The sequence below is a fragment of the Mesoplodon mirus genome (assembly GCF_964341445.2).
Source record: "Mesoplodon mirus genome assembly, chromosome: 2".
NCBI lineage: Eukaryota > Metazoa > Chordata > Mammalia > Artiodactyla > Ziphiidae > Mesoplodon > Mesoplodon mirus.
In genome coordinates this window covers 131,540,395-131,552,045 of record NC_138977.1, presented here as the reverse complement: position 1 = coordinate 131,552,045, position 11,651 = coordinate 131,540,395, and the positions used below count along the sequence as shown (strand labels likewise).

The 11,651-nt window shown below is 36.6% G+C and overlaps 1 pseudogene across 1 annotated transcript; it reads left to right on the top strand.

Moving 5' to 3' along the window:
- Positions 1-10,350: 10,350 nt before the first annotated feature.
- LOC309816092 (cytochrome b-c1 complex subunit Rieske, mitochondrial-like) lies at positions 10,351-11,141 on the top strand (annotated as a pseudogene). Its single transcript has one exon. The product of its transcript is annotated as a cytochrome b-c1 complex subunit Rieske, mitochondrial-like (transcript).
- Positions 11,142-11,651: the final 510 nt, after the last annotated feature.

Below are 11,651 nucleotides of genomic sequence, written 5' to 3'. Positions count from 1 at the left end.
GGTCCCTCCCACCAGGAAGCCTCTGCAAGCCCCTGGACCAACTTCATCCACCAGGGGGCAGACAGCAGAACCAAGAAGAATTACAGTCCTACAGACTGAGAAACAGGGGCCACAAACACAGAAAGACAGACAAAATTAGACAGCAGAGAAATATATTCCAGACAAAAGAACTAGATAAAACCCCAGAAGAACAACTAAGTGAAGTGGAGATAGACAATCTACCAGAAAAAGAATTCAGAGTAAAGATAGTAAAAATGATCCAAGATCTCAGAAAAAGAATGGAGGAACAGACCAAGAAGTTACAAGAAATGTTTAATGAAGAGCTAGAAGCTTTAAAGAACAAATAAGCAGAGATGAACAATACAGTAACTGAAATGAAAAATACACTAGAAGGAATCAACAGTAGAATAATGAGGCAGAAGAACGAATGTGATGTGATGTGAGCTAGAAGACAGACTGGTGGAAATCACTGCTGTAGAACAAAATAAAGAAAAAAGAATGAGAAGACATGAGCACAGTCTAAAAGACCACTCGGACAACATTTCTCATTATAGTGGTCATAGAAGGAGAAGAGAGAGAAAAAAGGTCTGAAAAAATATTTGAATAGATAATAGCCAAAAACTTCCCTAACATGGGAAAGGAAACAGTCACCCAAGTCCAGGAAGCACAGAAAGCCACATACAGGATAAAACCAAGGAAGAACACACTGAGACACATGTTAATCAAGTTGACAAAAATTAAAAACAAAGAAAAAATCTTAAAATTAACAAGGGGAAAGCAATAAGTAACATACAAGGGAATCCCCATAAAGCTATCAGCTGATTTTTCAGCAGAAACTCTGCAGGCCAGAAGGGAGTGGCATACATATTTAAAGAGATGAAAGGAAAAACCTACAACCAAGAATACTCTACCCAGCAAGTCTCTCCTTCAGATTTGATGGAGAAATCAAAAGCTTTACAGAAAAGCAACAGCTAAGAGAATTCAGTACCACCAAACCAGCTTTACAAAAAATGATAAGGGAACTTCTCTAGATGGAAAAGAAAAGGCCACAATTAGAAACAAGAAAATTATGAAATGAGAAACTCACCAGTAAAGGCAAACAGACAGTAAAGGTAGGAAATCACCCACACACGAATATGATATCAAAACCAGCAAACGTGAGAAGACCAGAGTACACATGTAGGATATCTGAAATGCATTTGAATTTAAGAGCCCAACAACTTAAAACAATCTTGTATATATATAGACTGCAATATCAAAACCTCATAGTAACTGCAAACCAAAAATCTACAATAGATATACACACAAAAACAAAAAAAGGAAACCAAACACAACACTAAAGATAGTCATCAAATCACAAGAGAAGAGAACAAAAGAGGAAGGGAAGAAAAAAGACCTACAAAAACAAACATAAAACAATTAACAAAATGACAATAAGAACATATATATCAATAATTACCTTAAATGCCAATGGATTAAAAGCTTCAGCCAAAAGACACAGACTGACTGAATGGATACAAAAACAAGACCTGTATATATGCTGTCTACAAGAGGCCCATTTCAGGTCTAGGGACACATACAGACTGAAAGTGAGGGGATGGAACAAGGTATTCCATGCAAATGGAAATCAAAAGAGAGCTGAAGTGGCAATACTCATATCAGACAAAATAGACTTTAAGATAAAGACTGTTACAAGAGGCAAGGAAGGACACTACATAATGATCAAGGGGTCAATCCAAGATGATATAACAATTATAAACATAGATGCATCCAAAATAGGAGCACCTCAATATATAGGCAAATGCTAACAGCCATAAAAAGAGAAATTGATAGTAACACAATAATAGTGGGAGACTATAATACCCCACTTACATCAATGGGCAGATCATCCAGACAGAAAATCAATAAGGAAACACAGGCCTTAAATGACACATTAGACCAGATGTATTTAATAGATATTTATAGACCATTATAACTGAAAGCAGCAGAATAAACATTCTTACCAAGTGCACATAGAACATTTTCCAAAATAGATCACATGCTGGGCCATAAAGCAAACTTTGGTAAACTTTAGAAAATTGAAATTATATGAACCATCTTCTTGAACCACAATGCTATTAGAAATCAACTGCAATTTAAAAAAAAGTGTGGCTTCCCTGGTGGCGCAGTGGTTGAGAATCTGCCTGCTAATGCAGGGGACACGGGTTCGAGCCCTGGTCTGGGAGGATCCCACATGCCGCGGAGCAACTGGGCCCATGAGCCACAACTACTGAGCCTGTGCTCCGCAACAGGAGAGGCCGTGATAGTGAGAGGCCGGTGCACTGTGATGAAGAGTGGCCCCCACTTACCACAACTAGAGAAAGCCCTCGCACAGAAACAAAGACCCAACACAGCAAAAATAAATAAATAAAATTAATAAACTCCTACCCCCAACATCTAAAAAAAAAAAAAGTGTACGAACATGTGGAGGCTAAATAATATGCTACTAAACAACCAACAGATCACTGAAAAAATCAAAGAGAAAATCAAAAAATACCTAGACACAAACGAAAATGTAAACGCAATGATTCAAAACCTACAGGATGTGGCAAAAGCAGTTGTAAGAGGGATATAGAGATAACCTTACCTCATGAAACAAGAAAAATATCAAATAAACAACCTAACTTTACACCTAAAGCAACTAGAAAAAGAAGAACAAACAAAGCCCAAAGTTGGTAGAAGGAAAGAAGTCATAAAGATCAGAACAGAAATAAATGAAATAGAGACAAAGAAAACAATAGAAAAGATCAATGAAACGAAAAACTGGCTTTTTGAAAAGATATATAAAATTGATAAACCTTTAGCCAGACTTATCAAGAAAAAAAGGGAGTGGGCCCAAATCAATAAAATTAGAAATAAAAAAGGAGAAGTTACAATGCACACCACAGAAATACAAAGGACCATAAGAGACTACTACAGCAACCATATGCCAATAAAATGGACAATATGGAAAAAATGGACAAATTCTGAGAAAGGTACAATCTCCTAAGACTGAACCAGTAAGAAAGAGAAAATATGAACAGACCAATGACAAGTACTGAAATCGAATCTGAGATTTAAAAACTTCCAACAAACAAAACTCCAGGGCCAGATGGCTTCAAAGGTGAATTATATCAAACATTTAGAGAAGAGATAACACCTATCCTTCTGAAACTATTCCAAAAAATTTCAGAGGAAGGAACACCCCCAAACTCATTCTATAAGGCCACCATCACCCTGATACCAAAGCCAGACAAAGACACCACAAAAAAAGAAAGTCACAGGCCAATATCAGTGATGAATATAGACAAAAAAATCCTCAACAAAATTCTAGCAAACTGAATCCAACAATATTTAAAAGGATCTTATAGCACAATCAAGTGAGATTTATTCCAGGGATGCAAGTATATTTTAATATCCATAAGTCAATCAGTGTGATGCACCACATTAACAAATTGAAGAATAAAAACCACATGATCATCTGAAAGGATGCAGAAAAAACTTTTGATAAAATTCAACATTCATTTGAGTGAAGATTCCTGCCATGTCCTGCCTGCTATCTGCCCTCCACAATGGGGTCTTGCTCCAGGACTTTTTGCTGCACACTTGTAAGATCTCTTATCCAATAATGGGTTGATGTCTTTGTCACTGTCTCTGGGCAACTACAAGGTTTGCAGACCTGCAGGGTGCAGCCAAACACCAATTTAGGAATGTTGCCTGCCACCTGGATATACAAGAATTAGTCATTAGCCACTGCAGTCACTGACCTACAGCACACCCTACAAAAAATTCAGGGTGAAGATCAGGAATAAGTTGACACACTCAAAGGCACATTCATGTGCAGGACTATCTCGAGGCAAAAAGGAACACATCATCTTGTGCTCTGCCCAGCACTTTACTGATAACTAACTATGAGACTTCTGTTGCAGTTCTCAGTTCTCCATACATGGGTATCAACAAGTCACAGCCTAATGGAAATTCATTCTTCCCTCTGCCTATGACACAGGTGGCAAGAACCCTGTGTCCAATTCAGCTCTATCACTGATTAGCTATTGTGGCCTTAAGCAAATGACTCAACCTTTCTGGGTCTCATTATCTTAACTGAATTGTTTCAAGGTTTGAATAACATCATATACGAAAGTTCTTGACACAGCGTGGGTAAAATATTAGTTTCAAAAGAGTGCTTAAAAGGTAATTTGAAATTTGGGGTACAGAAAACCATTGAGGAAGGGATACTTACACAACTCTGTGGAAGAATCCATTCTCCACTTCAGGGCCAGAAACATATCCAAGCACTCTAAATTCAGGGCTGACCCAATGGAACAAAGCATTCAACAGAAAGGACAAGAGCCTTTGCAGAAGGCCTACCCCCTTCCCTCCAACAACCCTGCAAAAGAAAATGGTTGCAAAAAAATGAAATGTTGATGAATCAGAGAACCCATGGAGAGCCCAGCATCTCATTCCTTCCACAAATATTTACTGAATGCTTACTATGTGCTTGGTCCTGTGGTATGTGGAAAGAAATAACATATAATCCTGCAATCCCACTCCTAGGCATATATCCAGAGAAAACCATAATTCAAAAAGATACATGAACCCCAATGTTCACTGCAGCACTATTTACAATAGCCAAGATATGGAAGCAACCTAAATGTCCATCAACAGAGGAATAAAGAAGATGTGGTACATATATACAATGGAATATTACTCAGCCATGAAAAAGAATGAAATGCCACTTGCAGTAACATGGATGGACCTAGAAATTGTCATACTGAGTGAACTAAGCCAGAAAGAGAAAGACAAATATCATATGATATCACTTATATTTGGAGTCTAAGGAAAAAATATATATATACAAATGAGCTTATTTCCAAAACAGAAAGAGACTCACAGACAGAGAAAACAAACCTATGGTTACCAAAGGGGAAAGAGGGGGAGGGATAAATTAGGAGGTTGGGATTAACACATACACACTACTGTATACTAAAATAGATAACCAAGAAAGACCTTCTGTATAGCATGGGAAACTATACTCAATATTTTGTAACAACCTATAAGGAAAAATAATCTGAAAAAGAATATATATCTATATCTATATATCTCTGTATCTATATATGTGTGTGTATATATATATATATTTATGTATAACTGAATTGCTGTTCTGTATACCTGAAACTAACATGACATTTTAAATCAACTATACTTCAATTAAAAATAATAATAAAAAATTAAATTTTTTAAGAAATAAGTAAATAAAGTCAATCACCAAAAGGAAATAAATTGAGAGTTATGTAATAATGTCCAAATATGATGAAACTAATAAATCCACATCAATACACATTATATGCAAATTGTCAAAAGTCAAAGAAAAATAATTTTGAAAGCAGTAAGAGAAAAGCAACTCTCAGATATGAGGGAACCCCCATGCTATAGATTAAATGTTTGTGTCACCTCAATTCATATATTGAAATTCTAATTCACAATTTGATAGTATTGGGAGGTGGCTCCTTTGGGAGGCAATTAAGTCATGAGTATAAAACACTCATAGATGGCATTAGAGCCCTTATTAAAAAAAACCCTGGGACATCCTTCATTTCTTCTGGCTTTATCTTAGACTTCCCAACCTTCCAATTGTGAGAAATAAATTTTTGTAGTTTATAATCTACCCAATCTATGGAGTTCTGTTATAGCAGCTCAAACAGATGAAGACAGCCCATAGGACTATCAGCAATTTCCTCAGTAAAACCTACCAGGCCAGAAAGGAGTACGATGGTATATTCAAAGTGCTGAAAGGAAAAACAAAAACACAAACCCTGCCAAGCTAAAATAATTTATCTACCAAAACTGTCCTTCAAAAATGAGGGAGAGATTAAGACTTTTCATATATACATAAGTTGAGGGAGTTTATCACTACTAGACCTGCCTTACAATAAATGCTAAAGGGAGTCAATCAAGTTGAAACAAAATGAAGCTAAAGAGCAACATGAAAGCTCAATGAAAAAGTAAAAACACAGATAAATACAAAATACTGTAATACTGCACTGGTAGTGCATAAAACACTTTTAATACTACTATATAAACTAAGGCAGAAGTAAAAAAAAAAGCAATAATATGTTAATGAATACACGAAATAAAAAGATGTAATTTGTGGTAAGTATAACAAAGTGTGGACAGGGAAAAGTAAGAGTATCATGTTTTTGTATGTGATTGAACATTAAATTATTATCTTAAGATAGACTGCTTCAACTATAACATGATTTATGTAAGCACTGTGGTAACCACCAACAAAACATTTATGGTATCCATAAAAGAAAATCAGAAAAGAATCAGAACATGTCACTGTACATTAAAAAACAACCTAACAAAACACAAACAAATCTAAAAGAGGAAATTAGGGACAAAAGAACTACAAGACAGAAAACAACTTACAAAATGGCAACACTGTGCCACAACTACTGAAGCCTGCATGCCTAGAGCCCGTGCTCCACAACAAGAGAAGCCACCACAATGAGAAGCCCGCGCACCACAACAAAGAGTAGCCCCCACTCTCTACAACTAGAGAAAGCCAGCACTCAGCAAGAAGACCAAAAGCAGCCGAAAATAAATAAATTAAAAAAAAAAAGATTTTAAAAGACAGAGTGGCTGACTGGATAAAAAAACAAGATTCATGCCACGGCCATGGACTCCCTGGGCAGGCACCAGCCCCCACCACTGTAGGCTCTGGAATTGGGCTCCAGCCACCACCGCTGCCATGGGGTCTGGGAGTGGGTGCCAGCTGCCTCATCTGCACACTCCCTATCAAGTGGATAATGGCCACCACATGCTAAGGAAACAGGTGGTAGGCATCCATACTAAAAACAGCCCACACACCAAAAATTTTAAAACCACACAAGCTACACAAGAATGCTCCCACATAAAAATAGCCCTCCAAGGGCTTCCTTGGTGGCGCAGTGGTTGAGAGTCCACCTGCCGATGCAGGGGATGCGGGTTCATGCCCCAGGCCGGGAAGATCCCACATGCCATGGAGCGGCTGGGCCCATGAGCCATGGCCGCTGAGCCTGCACATCCGGAGCCTGTGCTCCACAGCAGGAGAGGCCACAACAGTGAGAGGCCTGCGTACCACAAAAAAAAAAAAAAAAAAAAAAAAATAGCCCTCCAAGACTAGGGTAGATAATTGTTTCTCCTAAATTCAAAGAGTAAGAGAAATTTAAGTGAAATGAAGAAGCAGAGCAACCACTCCCAATTAAATGATCAAGAGAAATCTCCAGAAATAATAAACAATGAAACAGAATTCTTCAGTCTAATAGACACCCAGTTTGAAAAGGAGATAATGAAAATACTGAAGGAATTAAGAAGAGCTATCAATAGAAATGCAGAATACTGTAAAAAGAAACTAGAAACTATAAAAAGGAGTCAGAAAAAAATAAATTATTTGCCAAGATGAAAGCTGAGCTAAAGGCAATACACAGCAGATTGAATAATGCAGAAGAAAGAATAAGTGATCTGGAAGATAGAATAACGGAAATCACAGTCAGAACAGCAAACAAACAGACAAATGAAACACACTGAAATCAATATGAGACCTATGGGATAACATAAATTGTGCCAATCTATGCATAATAGGGATCCCAAAAGAAGAAGAAAGAGAAAAGGGGAATCCAAGAAATTATGGCTGGAAACTTCCCAAACGTAAAGAAGGAAACAGATATCCAGGTTCAGGAAGCACAGAGTGTCCCAAACAAGATGAACCCAAACAAACCTACACCAAAACATATTATAGTTGAAATAACAAAAGTTAAAGATAAAGAGAGGGTTCTAAAGGCAGCAAGAGAAAAACAAAGAGTTAATTACAAGGGAACCCCTATAAGACTATCAGCTGATTTCTCTACAGAAAGGCTGCATACCAGAGGGAGTGGCAAGATATATTCAAAGTACTGAGAGGAAAACATCTGCAACCTAGCATACTCTACCCAACAAAATTATCATTTAGATCAGAAGGAGAGGTAAAGAATTTCTCAGACAAGCAAAAATTAAAAGAATACAGCAATACTAAACCTGTCCTAAAAGAAATATTGAAAGGTCTTCTCTAAAAGCAAAGAATCTATAGGAAAGAAAAATCACATTTGGAAAATATATTACTTAAATAAGCCAGTAAAGAGATTAAAAAACTTCCATGAAAGCAATGATAACCACAATGAACAGCAAAAGGATAAACATGAAGTTGTAAAAGAGGACATCAAAAACATAAAATATGGAGGAGGAGAGTAAGAAAATGTAGACTTTTTTCAGAATGTGTTTGAGCCTATATAACTACAAGTCTAAAGCAAGTAGATATATTGGAAGGGGTTAATATACTTGAACAACAGGGTAACTACAAATCAAAAACTTACATTAGATTCACACAAAAAATAAGAGAACCTAAGCATAATACAAAAGAGAATCACCAAACCACAAAAGGAAAAAGAAAAAGAAAGGAACAAAGAACAAATACAAAATCAATGGGAAAACAAGATTTAAATTGGCAATACATATCTATCAATAATTATTACCTTAAATGTCAATGGACTAACTGCTCCAATCAAAAGACACAGAGTGGTAGATTGGATAAAAAAAAACAAGAGCCTACAATATGCTGCCTACAAGAGATCCACTTTAGGGCAAAGGACACACATAGATGGAAAGTGAGGGATTGGAAAAAGATATTTCATGAAAACAGAAATAACAAGAAAGCAGGGGTCACAATACTCATATAAGACAAAACAGACTTTAAAACAAATGCTATAAAGAAAGGTATAGAAAGACACTATATAATGATAAAGGGATCAATACAAGAAGAGGATATTACACTCATCAGTATATGCACTTAATATAGGAGTACCCAGATACATAAAACAAATACTGACAGACATAAAGTGAGAAATTGATGGGAATACAATAATAGTAGGGGACTTCAACACCACTCACATCAATGGACAGATCTTCTAGACAGAAAATCAATAAGGCAACTGAGATCCTAAATGATGCAATAGAACAGTTAGACTTAGTTGATATTTCCAGGACATTACATCCAAAAAGCCCCAAAATACACATTCTTTTCAAGTGCACATAGAACATTCTCTAGGAATGACCACATACTAGGGCAAAAAATGAGCCTCAACACATTTAAGAGTATAGAAATAATTTCAAGCATCTTTTCTGACCACAATGGCATGAAACTAGAAACTACAGAAAAAGAAATAAGAAAAAAATGATTACATGAAGACTAAACAACATGCTACTAAAAAACCAGTGGTTCAACAATGAAATGAGAGGAAATTTAAAAATACCTTGAGACAAATGACAATGAAAACACAACCATACAAAACATGTGATGCAGCAAAAGCAGTTCTTAGAGGGAATTTCATAGTGACATAGGTCTTCTTCAAGAATAAAGAAAAATCTCAAATAAACAACCTAACCTAGACAAAGAAGAACAAACAAACCTAAAGTCAGCAGAAGGAAAAAAAACCTAAAGTCAGCAGAAGGAAGAAAACAATAAAGGTCACAGAAGAAATAAATAAAACAGAGATTTAAAAAAGAATTTTAAAAAATCAATAAAACCAAGAGCCGGTTCTTTAAAAGGGTAAACAAAATGGACAGACCTCTGGCCACACTCACCAAGAAGAAAAGAGAGAGAAGCCAAATAAATAAAAGAAGAAATGAAAGAGGAGAAATCACAACTGATATTGCAGAAATACAAAAAATCGTAAGAGAATACTAGGAACAATTATATGCCAACAAATTGGACAACCTAGAAGAAACAGATGTTTCTAGAAACATACAGCCCTCCAAAACTGAATCAAGAAGATATAAATAATTTGATCAGAGCAATCACTAGAAGTGAAGTAGAATCTGTAATTTAAAAAAAAAAAAAAAACTCCCTACAAACAAAAGTCCAGGACCAGATGGCTTCACAGGCAAATTCTATCAAACATACAAAGAAGAACTTATACAGATCCTTCTCAAACTCTTCCAAATGATTGAAGAGGAGGGAACACTTCTAAAGATATTTTATGAAGCCACCATCACTCTGATACCAAAACCAGACAAAGACACTACCAAAAAAGAAAATTACAGGCCAATATCTTTGATGAATATAGGTGCAAAAATTCTAAACAAAATATTAGCAAACCGAATCCAACAACACATAAAAAAAGATCATACACCATCACAAAGTTGGATTCATCCACGTATCACAAGGATGGTTCAACATGCACAAATCAATCAATGTGATACACCACATCCACAAAAAAAAAAAAAAAAAAGACAAAATCCACATGATGATCTCAACAGATGCAGAAAAAGCATTTAATAAAATTCAACATCCAGCCTCACGCCCTGTTTGCACCCATCCTCTTGGCCACGTCCTTCAGGGTGGTGGGCACACTGCAGCTCCTGGTGCAGGCTGCAGTGTCCACCACCTCAGAGTCGCCAGTGCTTGATATGAAGTGGTCCTTCCTGTGGACCACTGAGTCACTGAGTAGCCAGGCCATGGGCTGGCCTTTGGTTGCCTCTGGGGTCCTCAATGTCTCTGCTTTTCTTTGTTATTCCCATACAGACATCAAAGTGCCTGACTTCTCTGACTATTGTTGTGCTGAAGTGTTAGATAGTACAAAGTCTTCAAAAGAGAGCAGTGAGGATAGATGTCATCTCTCATCTCTCAGTTTGTTTCCATTATGAGTGCTTCTGCTGATGTGTTGGCCATGTCGAATATTGAAATCAAGTTATCTGATATTCCAGAGGGCAAGAACATGGCTTTCAGATGGAGAGGCAAACCCATGTTTGTGCACTATAGGACCAAGAAGGAAACTGATGAGGAAACTGCAATTGAAGTGTCCTAGTTGAGGGACAAACATCATGATTTAGAATGAGTAAAGAAACCTGAATGGGTTATCTTGACAGGTGTTTGCACTCATCTTGGATGTGTACCCATTGCAAATGCAGGAGATTTTGATAGTTATTACTGCCCTTGTCATGGGTCACAGTATGATGCATCTGGCAGGATCAGGAAGGAGTCTGCACCTCTCAACCTTGAAGTTCCCTCATATGAGTTCACCAGTGATGATACAGTGATTGTTGGTTAGAGACCTGGACTCAAGTCACAGCCTTCTTTCAGTCTTCATGTCAGCTCAGAAGAGTTATTTGAGAACAAACCTTCTGTACTTTGAATTAGCTGATTTGAAATATTTAAGACTTGCTAATCATGTGTTTGCAAACATGTAAAGTAAATTGAATTTAATGTTGAATACTTTTAAGCATTCACCTAATAAAGCCACTGTTAAACATTAAAAAAAATTCAACATCCATTCATGATAAAAACTATTACCAAAGTGGGTATAGAGGGAACATATGTCAACATAATAAAAGCCATTTATGACAAAGCCACAGCCAGTATAATACTCAATGGTGAAAAACTGAAAGCCTTCCTAGTAAAATCTGTAACAAGACAAGGATGCCCACTCTCACCACTTCTATTCAACATAGTATTGGAAGTCCTAGCCAAAGCAATCAAACAAGAAAAATAAATAAAATGTATACAAATTGGTAGGGAAGAGGTAAAATTATCATTATACACAGATGACATGATACTATAT